The sequence below is a fragment of the Lepidochelys kempii genome, chromosome 11, assembly GCF_965140265.1.
Source record: "Lepidochelys kempii isolate rLepKem1 chromosome 11, rLepKem1.hap2, whole genome shotgun sequence".
Lineage (NCBI taxonomy): Eukaryota > Metazoa > Chordata > Testudines > Cheloniidae > Lepidochelys > Lepidochelys kempii.
The window spans coordinates 25,892,351-25,909,181 of NC_133266.1; the positions used below are offsets into that span (position 1 = coordinate 25,892,351).

General features: G+C 40.6%; 2 protein-coding genes across 20 annotated transcripts in view; one reads left to right on the forward strand and one right to left on the reverse strand.

Annotated features, from left to right (window-relative positions):
- Window positions 1–16,831, reverse strand: part of ORC4 (origin recognition complex subunit 4) — a 407,571-nt gene that overhangs the window by 80,001 nt on the left and 310,739 nt on the right. For 12 of the 13 annotated variants that reach the window (XR_012154238.1, XR_012154242.1, XR_012154245.1 and 9 more), the window contains exon 1: window positions 6,346–6,476. The exons of the other annotated variant lie outside the window; for it this stretch is intronic. The gene's annotated coding sequence lies outside the window, so the exon portion shown is untranslated. Of the gene's footprint in view, window positions 1–6,345; window positions 6,477–16,831 lie in introns of those variants that run through there. 13 annotated transcript variants of the gene reach the window in all.
- The window catches only part of MBD5 (methyl-CpG binding domain protein 5), a 269,324-nt gene continuing 259,169 nt past the window's right edge, over window positions 6,677–16,831 (forward strand). For all 7 annotated transcript variants that reach the window (XM_073305424.1, XM_073305421.1, XM_073305422.1 and 4 more), the window contains exon 1: window positions 6,677–7,223. The gene's annotated coding sequence lies outside the window, so the exon portion shown is untranslated. The remainder of the gene's footprint in view (window positions 7,224–16,831) is intronic.

Genomic DNA, 16,831 nt, shown 5'->3' on the forward strand with positions numbered 1-16,831 from the left:
CTTTTTGCTCTTTTTGAGCATCCTGTAGGTTTTCTTTAGCAAGGGCTAAAGAGGTTCGGAGAGTGTTTTGTAGGTTGGTTACAAAGTCCAGAATGTCAGTTCCCGGAGAAGGTGTAAACCCCTCCCATTGCTGCTTTACCAACTGTAATGGCCCCTTCACCTCGCGGCCACATACAAGTTCAAATGGTGAAAACCCTAAACAGGGATGTGGTACAGCTCTGTAGGCAAAGAGCAACTGCTACAACACTAGGCCCCAGTCATTGGAGTGCTCATTTATGAATTTATGTATCATGGCCCCTAAAGTTCCATTAAATTTCTCCACCAGGCCATTTGTTTGATGATGGTAAGGGGTGGCAACCAAGTGATTCACCCCATGAGCTTCCCAAAGGCTTTCCATAGTTCCTGCCAGGAAATTAGTCCCTGCATCCGTGAGGATGTCGGAGGGCCAACCTACCCTGGCAAAAATGTCTGCTAGTGCCTGGCACACACTATTAGCCCTGGTGTTGCTTAGAGCTACTGCTTCTGGCCATCGGGTGGCAAAATCCATGAAAGTCAGTATGTACTGCTTTCCTCTGGGTGTCTTTTTTGGAAAAGGACCCAGAATATTCACAGCTACTCGCCGATATGGAACTTCAATGATGGGGAGTGGCTGGAAAGGGGCTTTGACCTGGTCTTGGGGTTTTCCCACTCTTTGGCACACCTCACAAGACCAGCCATAGGTAGAAACATCCTTTCCCATTCCCTCCCAGTGGAATAACCTCCCCAAACGGTCTTTGGTCCTGTTCACCCCAGCATGGCCACTAGGATGATCGTGGGCTAAGCTCAAGAGCTTTACCCGGTATTTAGTTGGAACTACGAACTGTCTCTGAGGATGCCAGTCTTCCTGGTGTCCACAAGAAAGAGTTTCCTTGTATAAAAGTCCTCTTTCTACAACAAACCTGGATCAATTAGAAGAGCTGAGAGGCGGTGGGTTTCTCTGTGCCACCATCCATGCTCTCTGGAGGCTTTCATCTGCTTCCTGTTTGGTCTGGAACTGTTCCCTTGATGCCGGAGACATCAGTTCCTCATTGGATTGTGGACCTAGGCTTGGTCCCTCTGGAATCGATGCAGGGGATGGAGCTGTTTCTATTGACTGTAAACCGCTCTCCACTGGTGCACTTCAGGATTCAGGCTCCAGCTGAGCCTCTTGTATAGGGTTATCGGCTGCTGCCGGTTCAGGTTCAGTGGGGCCCTTTTGTGTTGGGGTTGCAAGTACTGGATTCAGTGCTGGCAATGGGTCTGGTGCTGGTTGTTCCACTGGTTCCGGTTCTGGGGCTGGCTCTGTCTGGGTCTCTGGGACTGGATCCACTTCTGCTGTTGCAGATGTTGGCATGGGGTCCAATTCCATCACCTCTGACCAGGTCCTGGTAGAAGTTTCTGAAACAGAGCTAGGCGTGACGGCTTGCTTAGCCTGGCTGCGGGTGATCATTCCCACCCTCTTGGCTGACTTCACATGATTGGTCAAGTCTTCCCCAACAGCATGGGGATGGGATAATCGTGGACTTTTGCAGTCTATGATGTTCCTGACCAGCCCTGGTACTGGACAACTTGGCTGTAGACAAATTGAAAGAGTTGAACTTGAAGGATTGACTCGTCACTTGGATCTCTGGGTTGATTAAATTGGGGTCCACTAAGGAAGCCTGGATAGCTGACACTTGTGCTCCGGTGTCCCTCCACGCGGTGACCTTCTTCCCGCCCACACTCACAGTTTCCCTCTGCTCCGAGGGTATCTGGGAGGTATCTGGGCCTGAGGACCTCTGGTGTAATTCCGGTGCAATGAACTGTAATCTGTTGGGGTTCTTGGGGCAGTTGGCCTTTACATGCCCCGGCTCGTTACATTTAAAACACTGTCCAGATGACGGATCACTGGGGCGAGGTGGGTTGCTGGAGAACGGTGTGGCAGGATGATAAGGTGTCTGGAGGGTTCCTTGGGGGGGTAGTTGGGGCCTTGGGCTGCCCCCGGTAGTAGGGTGTGATCTGAGGGTGTCACTTCTGGTATCCGCTCCAACTGTGACCAGGGTTGTTCCTCTCTCCTCCCTCCACCCGTTTTGGTCCGGCTTGCCCCGCCTCTCTGGCGGTCTGGGACTGCTTGCATCGATCAGCATAAGAAGCAAGACTTTCTCCGAGTCCATTTCCTTATCCCACAAATACTGTTTTATTTCCTCCTTGGACATATTCAGGAATTGCTCTTGAGCTATCAAATCACACATTCCTTCAAAGCTAGTGACACCCCTTCCTTGGACCTATTTATCTAACAGATCCTTCATCTGGTTTAGATAAGCCACATTACTTACTCTGTAAGTTTCAGGTGTAATTTGAAATTGCTTTAAAACAAAATCCTTGAACTTATTATAGTTAGAAGCCTCATCAATAGGCCTCTTATTGAATATGTCCAGAGCTCTTCCAGTCAATTTTGCGACCAATGTGGTCATCTTGTGAGCTTCAGGAATTTTATGTAAAGTGCACAGTCTCTCAAAGGTGAGAAAATATTCAGCAATATCACTGGATTCATCATACTGTGGACATAGTCGCTCCCATTTGTGGATTGTTGGGGAAGGATTGTTAGGGTTATCCAGTAGATTCCACTCAGCCCTTACCTTCTCCAACTCCAGTTCATGCTTCCTCTTTTTCCTTCTCCATTTCTTTTTCCTTTGCCTCCATAGCTCTCCTGTGGGAAGCCTCTTTGGCTGTTTCTGCCTTGGGCTCTGTCATATTTCCCTCTCTGTTTTTAACTAACTTTACAAGAGTTAGAAATAAAAAAAACAAACTAACGAACAAAACTTGCAAAAAGAAAAGGAGTACTTGTGGCACCTTAGAGACTAACCAATTTATTTGACATGAGCTTTCGTGAGCTACAGCTCACTTCACGAAGGCTTATGCTCAAATAAATTGGTTCGTCTCTAAGGTGCCAAAAGTACTCCTTTTCTTTTTGCAAATACAGACTAACATGGCTGTTACTCTGAAACAAAACTTGGCTTGTCAAAAAAAAAAAAGAAAAAAGGTTGTGCTGTAACCGGATACCCATGTTCTCCGATAGTGATTGTCAGCCTGCAGAAAAATTCTTAAAAAACAAAAAACAAACTAACACCTTTTTCTCCAGGCAAATAGACAGAAAAACGCTCTAGTTGCTCTTAGCTAAAAAAAAAAACTTCAGGTCTGTGAAGAAATTGTGAATTTCCCTGCAGGAGGTTAAGTACCCTGCCTTTAGGCAGAGAAACTCCAGGTCACAAAAGACAAATCCCTTTTGTTATGCTTGAATCTTTTAAAATCCTTCTGTGCTTCTGGTTCAAAAAAAAAAATAAAAATCTCAATATGATTTCAAATTAATCCCACCGCTCTGCCACCATGTCAAGGTTCCTTCCCCACTCTGAACTCTAGGGTACAGATGTGAGGACCTGCAGGCAAGACCCCCTAAGCTTATTCTTACCAGCTTTGGTTAAACGCTGCCACCACCAAAATGTTAAACAAAGAACAGTGGGAAGTGCCCCCTTGGAAACATCTCCCGCCACCAAAAAAAAAAACCCCCTCAAGCACTACACCCCCTTTCCTGGGGAAGGCTTGATAAAAATCCTCAACAGTTTGCATAAGTGAACACAGACCCAAACCCTTCGATCTTAAGAACAATGAAAAGCAATCAGGTTCTTAAAAGAAGAATTTTAATTACAGAAAAAGTAAAAATCACCTCTCTACAATCAGGATGGTAAACACCTTACCATTAGGATAATCAGATTCAAAACACAGAGAATCCCTCTAGGCAAAAAACTTAAGTTCCAAAAAGACACAAAACCAGGAATATACATCCCATTCAGCACAACTTATTTTATCAGTCATTTAAACAAAACAGAATCTAATGCATATCTAACTAGATTGCTTATTAATTCTTTACAGGAGTTCTGACCCGCATGCCTGCTCTGGTCCTGACAAAAGCATCACACAGACAGAGAACCCTTTGTCCTCTCCCCCCAGCTTTGAAAGTATCTTGTCTCCTCATTGGTCATTTTGGTCAGGTGCCAGCGAGGTTATCTTAGCTTCTTAACCCTTTACAGGTGAAAGAGTTTCTCCTCTGGCCAGGAGGGATTTAAAGGGGTTTACCCTTCCCTTTATATTTATAACAATGGGTATGTCTTCAGTGGACCCTGGGTTTTAGCCCCACCACCCTTACCCATCCCATCCACCCAGAAAACCATTCGACCAGGCTTCAGAGGTGCTCTAAGCCTGGGCCAGCTTACATGGCTGGGTGCTGAGGTCAGTATCCCAGATTTGCCTGGCACATGTCCACTTTGCAATGAGGAAGCAGGTAAAAATCCAACTCACTTTGCTGACAGTCCTTCCAGGCACACCCCACAGTTCCTCATGAGGGACAGGCAAATTGTACAATTGACAGGGAAAGAATCCTAGAGCATTTCAGCACAAAGAAACATGGGGTATGATCCCAGATATACACTGACAAGAGCAGAAGCAATGAGGACATAATATTACAGGTAGTGACTTGCTGTGGGGATGCTCACAAATGGACTAGACTAACCCTCATACAAATCATGCAAGTTAACAGTGCAGCGAAAACCTCTCTTATGTGACCTAAACAACAGTAGCTCCAAAATATGCGACCCGCCCTAACCTCTTCCTTTCATTAAGGTGTTACAATTTTATTCCTCATAAGAAAGGAGAAGGAGTTTTACAGAGATGTAGTGACTCACTTTAAGTGGCTGGCATTTGAGAGAGGACCCTCACTTACTTTTTTAATCCAATCAAAGAAAGTTTAGTTCAGTCCATCAGCATAGTTAAAGGCCACATCTACACTAGCGAGCTGACCGCAGTGACAGTGCAAGATCACTCCTGTAGCCACTCTATGCTAGGAGGAGAGAGCTCTCCACTCAACATAATAAAACCACCTCCACAAGTGCCAGTAGCTATATGAGGGAGAAGCTCTCCTGCCAACCGTTCTGCACACTCCAGGGTTTCTTTTGGTGTAAGTTATGTCGCTCAGAAGATGCGTTTTTTCATACCCCTGAGCAACATAAGTTATACTGACAAGTGGTAGTGTAGACAAAGTCTAAGACTAGCTTAGTGGTAGTGCAGGTATGGCCGAAGACCCATCTAAGGAAACCCTAGCTCAGAGTCCAGTAGAGCTCTCACATGATGCACAATCCACAGTGAATGTGGCTTCTTATTCTGGTGATTCACATGGGTGAAGTTTGGAAAAGTACCCCCACCTTTTTTACACCCAAAGTCTGCCCTTTGCTCACATTAACTCACACAAACTTATGTGATCCAATTTTTAAGGGAAGTTATCTATGTTCAAGATAAGGCAGTTATAACCACCTTTGTAAATAAAATTAGTTACTTCAGTTTTTCACAAATTTAATCTGAGGTGCTGTAATCCCTTCAATTGTAAAATTACAACAGCTTTCATCTTCAGTGCCTAAGAAACCAATCTAGTTGTAATGTTAAAGAGCTTGGTGGGACACAGCTTTAGCTCCTTTACAAAAAGTAGAAATACAGCAAAGTCCCAAACATTTAAGGAGCAACTATATTCCTCACAAGAAGAAAAAGAAGAATTAAGAAGTGCCTTTGACCAGCACAAGTGAATGTCTAGGAGCAGAATTAAGCTGCATGAAGTCGGAATTAAAGTCTGATCTTTCTTCCAGAGCATTCCCCAATGCATCACTCTGCAACACAGGAGACGTCAGCATCTGTGAGCATGGAACAGGAGCGTTTCAATGGAAAGCGCTCTGGAAGCGGACGCACACCAGACACCAACGCGGCTCTGCTGGGAGGTCACTGGGGATGAACTCCGACGCCTCAGTTTTTTTCAACATGCCAGAGCAAGTAACCCGGAGTTGCCCCCAAGACCAGCACGACCACCCGGATCAGCGCCAGGCTCACTGAGCAGGAAGCGTTTCCGGTCAAGGCAGCGAGGACTCTGTCAGTGCCTTTCAGCGGCGCCTGCAGGAATCCCACGACGCCTCGCTGGCGCGCGACGCTCCTCCTTAGCCCTCAACTCCGAGGCTCCATGAGCATCATCCCCCGCCTGGCGCTGCCGAAGGGCCCCCCCGGGGCAGGGCAGGACACCGGCAAGCGGCCCTCCCGCCTTATGACACCTGGCCCCAACGAACTGGGGATGAGACCCATCCACCCCCTGGGGCCCGCGAACACAGCGCGGCTGCCGGGAGCCTGCCCCAAGGGACACCGCCGCCCTCCGCCCGCACCAGGTCAGGGCTCTCGCCCGCTCTCCCCTGCCAGGTCATGTCACCTCCCTCCCTCCCCGTCCCCACCCCCGTAGCCCCGCTCCCGCGGAACCCTTACCTAGCTCGGCTCCGCTCCTGCCTCCGCCTGAGCGCGTAGTTCGGACTCCAGCAGAGTAACCGTCCTCCTCTTCGCCCGCTAGTACCTCAGAAACCTTCCCGGCACCCCCCGCGCCCATCGCTCCTCGTCACGTGGCGATGGCAGCCCCACCCCCTCCTCTCTTCCCCCGCCCGCTCTTGACTCGCCTCAACTCTGCCCCTTTCACGCCCACTCACTCACTTCCGCTCCACTTCCCTCCCCTCCCGCAGCTTCCTGTCCCTCGACGGCATCTCCTTCCGGGTTCGCCTGCCGCGCGGTGCATTGTGGAGAGCAACCTCTTTCCCTCCCCCCTTCAACCCACCGAGCCCCCTTGGGGCGCATGCGCAGTAGCAGCCTCCCATCTTTCTCCTAGGCAGAGCCAGAGCCTCAGCAGCAGTAGCAGCAGCAGCAGCTGATGATGAAGAGAGAGGGGGAGACTGGGGGACCTTTTATTTATATTGTTAAAGGGACAGAGCACTAATTCCATCTTGAATTGGTGTGTGTGGAGGGGGTTGGTGTGAGGGGCCTGAGTTTTTCCCCCCAGCCCAGCCCAGCTCAGCTCAGCTAGAGGATCCCAGGGAGACACAGAGAGAGAAGGAGAGTTTCTTCCCCCCACCCCCCTTGGCCGTCAGAGGAGAGAGAAAGAGACCAAAAGCCTCTTAGCAACAGCCCCTTTTCCTCTCTCTGCTGCTGCTTGGCCCTGGCTGGAGACACCTCACCACACACACACACAGAGGAGCAGCAGCCAGTTCACCAGCTCCCCCACCTTCTGCTCTCCCCTCCTCCCCCTTTATTACCCTTTGTGTGTGTCTCTTTCTCCACTGCTCCAGGGAAGGGAATAAAAGTGGGGTGCAGCCAAGGTAAGTGTGTTTGTGTGTGGGGAAGCAATACCTTCTCACAGCTCTGTCTCTCACTCTAGGGCAGACAGATTTGGGGGCTGAGGGTTGGGAAGGTGTTTGTTTTCTGGATCCATCTTTTAGCTTTGATGATAGTTTGATTGTTTACTGGTTTGACAAAGTGGCTTATTTTTTCCTGCTCCAAATGAAACACTTCAATTTTGTGTTTTACTCTAAGCTTGCTGCCCCTCTTTGGGAAGAAGATATTATAGTGTTCATATCTGTCACTTTTTACTCACTCTTTGAGGAAGTGGAAACCTTTCTCCATGTCCTGCCTCAGTTTTATTTCTTTTTCAGTGTATAAGGAAATGTCATGGAGTAAATGATGATCAAGCGTTGCTAGTGGTACTCTCAAGTGGGTTTCAGTATCACCCTCTTTTTAGAGCTGCTTCTGATTTGGGAATTTGCTGTTTCTGGGAGTAGTATTTGTCTTGTGGTTTTCATTGGTAGTTGTCTTTTTAATAAATAGTTTTTCTTTGTAGAGAGGTAGGTCAAGTGTTAAAAGGTGTTTTGGCCAAGGTTTGTTTTATTTGTGATTTCTTTCAAAAGGGCTTGTATTTTCTGTGTCAAAATAGGAAATTCAAAAGACAAAAAGAATAATATAGAGCTGGAAACCCTTTGGAATTTATCATCTGTCTTTGTTTTGTGCAGTTGCATGTTGCTATTGTTAACAGTCTGAATAACTGAACTTAGTTACATAATCATTAAGGCCCTGATCCTACAAAGATTTATGTACTTGCTTAACTTTAAGCATCTGAGTAGTCCCAATATGGCACTACTCTAATATGTAAATATTAGCAAGATCAGGGCCTATGCAATAAATCATCTCAATACTTAGTTAGAATAAACAGTTAGCTCTTGTTAAAATTTTTATGTTAATTTTTTTTCATGGTTTTCTGATAGGAAGACCAAACTTCTCCAGCAGTATTTGTGCTGCACTAAATAGTTGTCTGGCTTAGGTACCAGTTTCAGTTTTAACTAGCCAGTTTCTTTGTTAATGTAAGATTCACATGTCAAAAAAATCTGAGTTTTGTATAGCTTAGGTTGACAATAAAACTTCTGAATATATTTTCAGGAAAACATCAGAAAAGTCCTTTTAGAGTCATAAAAATCCATAAGAAAGAGTTTAGGAGTTAATGATAAATTGGTTTTATATTTCAATGTCATCTCTTTTACAAAAAGGACACTTGTTTTAAAAAAACACTGTTGTCTGCGAATAATTTGTTTGTTTTTCATGTAACTGTCTTTAAAAAAGAGAACTATGTGTTATTAATTTAGTAAATAATGCAAGGTATTTCTGGACTGTGAGGTAGGCCAGGGATTGTACATTTCAATGGGGCATCTCAGCAAAATGTGATTCAACTTGATATATGCATCTTTATCCTCTATTTGAAGAGGAATACACAAAAAAAGCCTTCACTTGTAAATGCTTTATTATCTCTGATCCCATAATTTGCATCATCAAAAAACAGTTTGTTTAAAGCAGCAATTTCATGTTCAAGCTGGCAATATGAAAACAGCAATTTGATCAGGTTGGAAAGGATTGGAGAAAAATACATTTAGAAGGATACTTGACAAATATTGTGAGAAGAGATTGGAGTAGCAAATGTTGCTATGTTCTGTAGAATTGTCTTCCTTTTTGTTTTCTATTTAGCTTATGAAGACAAAACAACTTTCTATATTCAGAACTATTTAAAAAATGAAATTTGTAAAGTAATATTTCTTTTAAAGATCAGCAAATATGTATAGGAGCTCATTCTTGAAAACTGTGGTTGTCTATTTATTTTATTACAAGCAACACTGGAAACACACAACTAAAAGCTTATCCAGGAATAACATTTTTTCATGTTTCATACCAACCTATCATCAAATAGTTATGTTCTTACTCTGAGTTACCGTTGATGTGTTTCATCTGTACATAGAAACCTATACTATGTTCAAGATTATGTCCCCAATATCAGTATTATTTCAAGTCCATCTGCAATTTATTGTGCAAACACGGATATTCAGATGGAGAATTTGTTATTTATGACATAGGGCAACACTTTCCTTATTGGTTTAATGTTAAAAAATATGTAAATTACACTTTTTAAACTGATTGCTCAGTAAAAAATTGAGTAAAATTTCTAAAATCCCAGTTTTGATTTGTTAATCCAATATCTTGACAGATTCTTCTCCATAGAGAGGAACTGTGTTTGAAACCTCAGCTTTCTTAGGCCCTGATCCTACAGTCAGGTCTGTGCTGGCAGACCACCACTGATTCCACTGAGGCTTATCTTGTGGAATATAGGTCCAAGGCCTTAGATAATAATCCATTCAGAGCAGGGACAGTCTATTTCTGTGGCCTATAGTGCACTATACTGCAAGAAGGCCTTAACTCTAATACGGGTTCTCAGGATGCTGCCATAATATGAAATATTCAATAATTTTCTAAGAACTGCATCTGTCAACTGGAATTATGGGAAACTGTTAGGAACCAACAATTATTACTAAGTAGCAAATTTTTTTGTTCTGTTTTTAAGTCTTTGTGCTAGAATCATAGGAAAGTAATCAAGATTCTTGATTGCTTTTTAGGCATTGAGGAACGTTTATGTATTTTTCCCTGTTGCTTAACTGGATCATTTGTATATCCAACATTAGTAACTATTTTTATGTCTCTTATTTCTTGTCTTTACCAAAAACGTGTGTCTGGAGAGTTAATTTTGAATTTATAAGGAATCTACAATGACTATATATAAGATATACTAGATTAACAACAAGGAAAACATTTAAAGGTCTTGTTCAGGCCAGACTTGTACCTCGGTATTTTTAAATTCCAAATTATCGGTCTTTTCTTGCTTATCCGGTACTAAGTTGGCGATCCGTTTATTGGTTTGCTCGTTATTTTAGGTAAGCATGTTGATCTTCATTTTAATCAGGTATAAATGTTTTTGTAAAGCAGTGTTATTTTTCCCCTTAAACAAAAGTTGTTACCTTTCTGCGGTCCTGACCCTTGCTCTCTTCATTGGGAGTTTAGTGTTCTCTGAATCTCTTAGGAAAAACTGAGCCTTTGTGGGATCATTAACAACTTTACTAACAAAAAAACTGTCTGTCTTGTTTTTCACTCAGGCTTTTTGTTACTAATCTGTTAATAGACTGTTTCACTATATTCCTCACAGTGATTTTATGTAAGGAGATCAGCGTTCAGGAACTAGTCGCTTGAACACAGCCAGTAACTACAATGTTAGCTTGTGAATCAGCATTGAGTCCTTGACCTCACTCCTGCAAGCTACTCTTTGGTGGTAGACCCTTGTGCCCATGTGGAGTTGCATTGACTTCAGTGGGGCTTCATGCAGTGTAAGAGCCCACAAGTGCAGGTTTCAGAATAGGGGCCTTAGTTATAAATCGCCGAGGGTAAAATTTTCAAAAATGCCTACGTATCATTTTCAAAGTGATTTAGACACTTAGAAGCCAAAATCTCATTAACTTTCAATGAGACTTAGGAGATAAGAATTTAAGTCACTTTGAAATTGAGACTTGGGCCCTTAGTCACAGAGGCTTTTGAAAATGCATTCCCTGATTTTGTTTCCATTGAAATCAATGAGAGTTTTGACAGTCACTTCAACATGAGCAAGACAGCTCATAATAGAGAGCCTTCTTTACTTTTCATTTGTTAGTGTCTGTAAATATTTTTTTCAAACTGTTACCTGGAGTAATATTACTCATACAGCTGCCAATAATGTTAATTTAGCCTGTATAAGAAGCAAAATACACATTAGTTATTAAAAGGAACATGAAATTGTACAAAAAGGTTGGAGACTCAGATCTCACTCCTGTAATACTTAAGGGGTTTCATTGTTTAAGTACAGTTAACACAAATAAGTTGTGCTAATGTTTTAACTAACTCAAGCAGTTTTGATCCCAAATCATTCTTTGATTGTTAATTACATTTATATAGTATCTATTTTTAGATTAACCACCTAAAAGTGAGAGGAAGGTTCAGGCCTTACACTCATGAATTCATTAGCTTCTTTGCTAAGGCTGCCTAAACAGAGTGAAGTGTAAGATAATTATGAAGTTGTGTGTGTATATATGCATTTGTGTGTATATAAACATTTCTTAAATTATTCTTAATCTAATTTCTGGTTATGATGGCTGACGTTTTTTGTTTTTTTTTTTTAAAGAAAACTGTATGGCTCAGGGAATTGGTAATGGAGTACAGAGTCTTTCATATCTAGATTGTTGACTTGAATCCAGCAACAGGAACCAAAGTCACTACCATGTGTTAAGAAAAGGAGTACTTGTGGCACCTTAAAGACTAACCAATTTATTTGAGCATAAGCTTTCGTGAGCTACAGCTCGCTTCACTGCATCCGATGAAGTGAGCTGTAGCTCATGAAAGCTTATGCTCAAATAAATTGGTTAGTCTCTAAGGTGCCACAAGTACTCCTTTTCTTTTTGCGGATACAGACTAACACGGCTGTTACTCTGAAACCTACCATGTGATAGCGAGTCATTGACCTTTCTCAAATGTGTTGACCATCTCAGTTCAGCTCCTAGATGACAGGTGTCCACATCACAAAAATCTCCATTACTTCCTGTCTTTCTCATCCGAGTGACTAAGGAATAAATTGTGGGAGGTGGCATGAATGCCCCTCTCATCAATAGGGGTGGTTCATCTGAAATAGAATTGAGGCACATTGTCACAGCAGTTCAGAGAAGCTCTTGAATTGCTGGCACTACTTCAGTTTTCTGGAGAGAAAGAGGATTCAACCCTGTCAGGTTGGCACTCTTTTTATGAACACTGATGTCTTTAAAAACTGAATAGGTGAGATTTTTTTAAAATTCTTTTAGAAGTTATATTAATTTCCATTAGAACAGAAGATAAAGGATTTCATTCATTTCTGTGGGATTAAGATGTGGAATGCACTGTGATCATTTTACTAAAGCTTAGTTAATTTTCCTCTACAGCGATGATTTAAACATAAGTGTACAGTAAGTTTAAAAACAATTATTAGTTAACACAATTGCTGGTAACTAAACCCTGCAGAGCTGATTATTCATTTTATTTGTTTTATTCCAGAGTGGGAAGAGAATCAGATCTAGTATTTGTAAAGATTAAAATTCTCAGGTTTTCAGACAAGTATAGATTTTAATCAACCTAAGCATTTAAATCAGAAGTTGCTTTTGTGACTTATCGAAGAACTTTACAGTTATTTGAAATGAAAATTGAAGCTTCAGTTTTAGGGTCTTTCAGTCATTGCATAACTAGCCTGGCTGCTCTAAGAGTGAAGGGGAATTCCCAAGTTGGGGAACCAGAACAGTTGTCAAACTGTTTGCACAACAAATCCTTCTGGATCGAATGGTGATATTCTCAACATTTAGATAAAGAGAAGCTTGCAATAATGTTGCCACACACATTGCTGCCAAAGGAAACAAATGTAATAGAAAAGAAGAATTTTTATGTATCTAGTGCTTTTACTAAGATAACATCATGATATAAAAAGTAAATGAGCAGAGTCATCCATGATGAAGGTTATAAAGTTTTCAGATGTTTGTGATAAACTCTGGATTTTGTCAGTATAGAATTTCCTGTTTGGGAGTTTCTGAGTTTCACTATGGCATGTGAAGGTTGTTTCATGGGATAAAACATGAGTTTTGTTTGACAGTGAAGATTTGAAAAAGTGGAAATGTTGATTTAAATTGATAATGGCATAATTTAATTATGTTGTACTTGACTCAACGCTTTTCGAAATAAGAAATTATTTCAAAACTAGGCTATGTTAATATTTCAAAGTTTAATAAAGCATTCCATTTTGAAGGACAGAACAAAGCATTTGAGAAATGTTCTGTTTGCAGTGCTCTTTTGAAAAGTTTTATTTAAGTTTTGAAGGATTAGATCAAGTTTCTCCAGGATAGCCCTTATTGGAAAACGTAAAGATCATCTTTCTTATAAAATAATGTGAGATCAAACTCCAGTTTAGAACAGTCTTAGTAAAGGTTAGAATTAAAAAAAACAAAAACAAAAAAAACCCCACTCTTTGAAAATATTTTCCTTCTTTTAACATTTTGTCTCACAGAAGTTCTTGATGAAGGGTTTCTAGGCCATTTTAGAAGCTGTAATCTAGTTAAAAGGTTTGTTTATACTTCCCATCTCTGTTCTGCTGATGGTATTAGAATGCGAGCCAGACATCTAACTGTTTATAACATTCAAACTTCAATTAAAGCTACAGTGTTAAGTTTACTAAATATCAATATGTTCATGGCAGCTTCAAATAATTACCAGAAATTATGGAAGTAGTATGATAGCCTATGGTTCCTCTCCTCCCCCAATACACTGCTCTTAAACTCTATATTTTTTATTTGTATTTCATACATAGAAGGCCTACATAAATTTATTGGGATTTAAAAATTTTGGTTTACACTTGGGTGTGATAGTTGGTGGTATTGGAAAAAATAATTGTTGTTATGGCTCAAGTTCTTCTGGGGACAAATTTCCACTGATTTGAGTAGAAGTTTTGCCTAAGTTAGGATTGCAGAGTATTTGTTTTTAGCAGATGTCAAAATACATTTAAGTTGGTCAACACATAGGCTATGGTCCAAATATAAACTGGCTTTAACTGTTCTCTGATAAGATGATTTAGATCTTCAGAACTATGAAGTCCCCCTTCTCAATTCAGCGTGAGCATATACTGTAGTTCTATTTTTAATAGAGGAGAATTTAACCATTTATGATTAGTTTGTTACAATCTTTTTTAAGTTTATGAATTAATAATATAGATTTATTTTAATTTAATACATTGTATTCCAATCTGATAGTGCTGGTAGTGCGGTATGTTGTTTTTAAATGTTACATTGGAATATTTTTAAAACCAGTAAAATCACTTGCAAAGTGGTTCATTCTTAAACTTGCCTATAATTCTGTGCAGGATGTACTGGCTAGTCTGCAGTTGCACTGTTTATTGTGTTTCGTCTGTCAGTTGGTATACTTATAGCATCTCTGTTATGGCATTTTTAAAGAAGACATTGTTCATTATAATACCTTGGATATGTAGAAATGCTATTACTGCATTTCTATAGACTGTACCCCTATACTGTTGTTGTTATTTATATGGCATCTTCATTTGAACATTGTACTTGATATTGTGTACTAAAGTATATGTATGTAAAATATTCATACTAAGGAGAAATGTAAAAGGCCTGATCAATCTCCAATTTAAGTTGGTGGTAAAATATTCATTAACTTAAATTGGAGATTGATCAGGTCCTAAATCTGAATTTTGCATGACTTCTGACTTTGAGAAGATATTGTAAAATAAACTGTTCTAACCATGAAAAGATCCAAAGAGTAGGTAAGCAGACATTCCATTTATATTAAATAGCAAATACTTAATCACCTTATAATCCATTTAGAAAAATATTCACACTTTGAATACTTAGCTTTGCACTTGCACATAATATAACATCTCTGTTGCTCATACTGTCATGCTTTTTTTGACACTGCACTGTTCTGTAACTAAGACTGAAAAATTATTGTTCAGTCTTTACCATTTGTTGTCATGACAAATATGTATTTGAATTAAATATTCTACTAGGAAACTGTACACACAAGTTGATATAATCAACATGCTCTAAGCCAGGGGTCTCAAACACGCAGCCCAAGGGCCGCATAGGAGTTATTTCCTGCAGCCCGCCTATCTCTTCCCCAACCCCCATTTTTTACTATACTTTTGTATCGTTAAATGAAAAGGTTTCAGTGATGCGGCCCTCGGGCCAGTGTTCTAGTCCTCATGTGGCCCTCATGGTGATTTGAGTTTGAGATCCCTGAAAGAATATAAAGGAAATTAAAGCACAAAATCATTTGTAAATCTGGAGTTTAAAAAGTAATTTGTAAGCATTTTTATCTCAGTAAAGTGGTGATAGTACACAGGAGCTACCTGTTTTTCATAAATAACTTTTTAATTATCAGAATGAATAATATAATATTCTACACCAAGAAAATAAATCTGTAAACAACCAATAGTGTATTATTTACACCTATGATTCACTTAATTTCAAATATCAATAATACTCATAATTTTCAAACTATTTTCTACTGGATCAGTATTGGCAAATGTATTTTTTTTTTGTTTTGTTTTTCAAACCTTGGAACAAAGGTTCGGGTTCATCCAAATGATCCTGAATACATTTGTTCTTTGGAGAATTTTAATTAATATGACATGCCTTCTTTATTTTCTATTGAAACTAGTAAAATATAAATAAGAATTTGAACGGTAATTTACAGCTTTTGTTGTTTACAGGAAACTAGTACTTTATAAACACCTGATTTTCTTATTTATAGTATCTATATTTATGGAGTGATTTTTGGTTTTCTATTAGAAGAATAGAAATTGAAAAATAGTTCACAAGCTTCTTAACTATCACCGGTTTGGTTGAAATAATCAAAGTTTAGATGTAAAGGACATGAATGCAAAGTCATTAATTTGTCTCCAGTGACAATCATGTAAGATGATGAATCCTTTTGATGAATCTGCACCTGGAACTGCAAAAGTCTTAAGGAAGGGCACTTCAACTTGTCATTAATTCCTCTTACTTGAGAGCAAATCATGTTTAAGGCCTCAATGCCGAACCCTAATAACAATGGGATTCCATCTGGAATAGGGGTCCTCATTAGTAAATCATAATGCAGGATCCAAGCCTCTATCAGTATATCATCATGCAAGTTTTCTGCAAGGAATTGCCATGCTAGGACAGACCCATTGGTCCATCTAGTACACTATGCTGTCTCTGGCAGTGGGCAGAATCAGAGGTACACAAATTCCAACAGTAATTGGTTGTAGAGCAGTTTGACCATAGAGATAGTTTCTACCTGATCTTTGTTATTAGAGGTTGGCCTATGCCATGCAGCATTAATGTTTATATCTCTTCTAAACCTCTTGGGGGGGGGGTTATTATTTTTAGCTTTTGTTTTTTGATCAGTCTCTTAACTCTGAATGTTTGCATTTATTCATATAAATGTCCAGTCCTCTTTTTGCCCTGCTAAGATCTTTATCTTAGGTACTGTACTTGTATGTTCTCCATTATTGCAATATCTGAGCAGCAAACTTTAACTGGCCAAATGAAGCGAGGTCTAATACTCAATTCGATGGCATTAGTTTGACTTAACATGATAGATTTTGAGCTCTGCCTCCATCCATTCCAGAATTTCAGGGAATCTTCTAGACATCATTGGCACAATCCAACTGATTTTGGTGCAAATTGGTATACTGGAAAAGCCTGATTCACAGGACTGCCTCACTTCACAGGCAAAGGATTCCCCCTGCCAGCCCCTGTTGCTACCTAAGCATATCAAAAGAAGCAGCTTAACTTGCTGCAAGGGGAGATTGTCCATACCTGGACTCCAACAGAAATAAGAGAACTTTACAGAGCGAGTTTATTTGAGGGAGGAGGAAGCAGAAACCCAGAAGGGGCAAGAGTGGGTGGGTAGAAGCAGCAGGGATTGTGTGGGGTGGCAAGCATAGACCTGGAGTGGAGTATAAGGGACAAAGTGGACTTAGTGATTGGGAGCACGAACCCAGAGGGAGAGCGGGTGC